Raw genomic sequence first — 2,558 nt, forward strand, 5'->3', positions numbered from 1 at the left:
TTGATGAATTAATTAATTGATCAATTGATTAATTAGTTAACTAATTGCTTAATTAATTAATTGATTGATTAATTAATTAATTAATTAATCAATTAACTACTTAATTAATTAATTAATTAATTGATCAATTAATTTTTTAATTTGTTTTAATTGCTGCATTACTCACCAGAACAGCAGCATCAGCAGCAGCAGCAGCAATTAAAGTTTTATTTTTTATTTTCAAATTTTTGTCTTTTTGCAAAAAGTTGACTCGACAAAGAAGAGACCCAGAGAAAGACACCACCTGACTCGCACCAAACCCTAAACCCTAAACTCTAAACCCTAAACCCTCAACCCCACGCCCTAAACCCTAAACCCTAAACCCTGAACCCTAAACCCTAAGCGTTCGATCCTAAACCCGAGCTCTGAGATGTTTCTGCATGCAGGAGCGAATTCAAGGACAGGGACTTAAGGGTTAGGGTTTACAATTTAGGGTTTAGGGTTTAGGGTTTAGGGTTTGGATGGGCTGCCTACATTCAAAGCCTCTGCGTCAACAAATGCTGCAGCGCCGACTGCAGCAACGAGCTTTACAGGAGCAGCAGCAGCAGCAACAGCAACAGCAGCAGCAGCAGCTGCACCAGCAGCAGCAGCAGCATCCTGCACACACAACCAGCAAACACTTATTCAATTGCATTTTCTTGTGTTTGTCTATTTATATTTATTTATTTATTTATTTATTTATTTGTTAATTATTATTTATTTATTTATTATTTATTTTTTCTTGCCTCTAGAGGATATATGATGCATTCCTCCGTCGTCAGCACACAGAGACATTCAGGAGCTGCAGCAGCAGCAGCAACAGCAGCAGCAACAGTAGCAGCAACAGCAGCAGCAACAGCAGCAGCAGCAGCAGCAGCAACAACAGCAGCAGCAGCAGCAACAGCAGCAGTGGGCAAGCGGGCACAGTTCGTTACGTTATCTTTATTATTTATTTCTTTATTTTTTTATTCTTTCATTTATTTCTTTTCACTTAATTCATTTCATTTTACTAATATAATTTAATTAATTTAATTAATTTAATTTAATTATTCCAATTGAATTAATTGAATTAATTTTAAATTCCAATTTAATTCTCACTTATCCGAAAATCGATAATAGGGTCTTGGGTGCGAATTTCTCTTTCAGATTTGTTTAAATGGTCCTGCAGCAAACCCTAAACCCTAAACCCTAAATCCTAAACCCTAGCCGCTGAACACAAACCCTAATTCTAAACTCCAGCCCTAAACCCTAAACCCTAAACCTTAAGCCCGAAGCGGAAAACTCTAGCCCTCAGCCCCAACCCTAAACCCCAGACCCTAAACCCTAAACCCTAAACCCTAAACCCTCGTTTTCTGTGTTGCATGCAAAGAATTGCTGAGTGGAAATAAAAGGTGAAAAATGAAAAATGATTTAAAGCAAAAGGGTGTGGGGCGTTGAAGTGTACGTACACTCCAAAGCAGCAGCTTCGAACTCTTTTCCTTCACTTCAAAATTCCAAATTTGTTTTTTTTCTTTTTTTATTTTTAAAATTAAAACTCCAACAAAAGACAAACAAATAAAAACAAATGAAGAGCAACTTGACCAGCTCACAGAATGGCAAAAGGCCCCTAACGAAAACAAACAAATAAACAAATTAATAAATTAATAAATGAATTAATTAATTAACTAGCTAATTAATTAATTAATTAGTTAATTAATTATTTAATTAATTAACTAACTAATTAATTAATTAATTAGTTAACCAATTCATAGTTAATGGATTAATTGGTTAATCATTTAATAATCGAATTAGTTTGCTTCTTAATTAATTAATTAACCAACTAATTGATTGATTAATTAACCAATTAATTAATTAATTAATTAATTAATTAATTAATTAGTTAATCAATTAATTAGTTGGTTAATTAATTAATCAATTAATCTATTAATTAATTTACTGATTAATTGGTTAATTAATTAATAAATTAAGTAGTTAATTAATCATTTAATTATTTATTTAATTATTTTGTTGCTCACCAGGCAGCAGCTGAGACCAGCAAAGAACATTTCCTTTTAAATCACAAATAAGTAATTTCGAATTTTCAAAAAGACAAAAATGCATGCAACAAAAGCTGCATGCAACAGCTGTGGGGTGTTGCTGGGGTGTACGTACAGACCCGCCTGTGGGGTGTTCCTGGGGTGTACGTGCACCCCGCGGCCCACACCCACTAACCCCACCCCTCCTTTTCTCTTCACTTCTTTTTTCCTCTTCACTTCTGCTCCTAAGGGGCCCCTGGGGGGCCCCCGGGGGGCCCCCGCTGCTCAGGGGGCCCCTGGGGGCCCCCGGGGGCCCCCTGCTACTGAGGGGACCCCTGGGGGGCCCCCCTCCCAGCTCCCAGGTGTACATACACCGCAGAAGGGCCCCCTGGGGGCCCCAAATGCAACAGCAAAAGTCCCTTCCTACAGAAACAACTAAACTCAGGGGGCCCCCCCCCCAGTCTGCTCCAGTAACTCCCCCTGCATGAGCAAACCAAACCTGCTGCTGCTGCTGCTGCTGCTGCT

The sequence above is a fragment of the Eimeria tenella genome, genomic scaffold (assembly GCF_000499545.2).
Source record: "Eimeria tenella Houghton genomic scaffold, Eth_scaff53, whole genome shotgun sequence".
In the NCBI taxonomy this organism is placed as follows: domain Eukaryota; phylum Apicomplexa; class Conoidasida; order Eucoccidiorida; family Eimeriidae; genus Eimeria; species Eimeria tenella.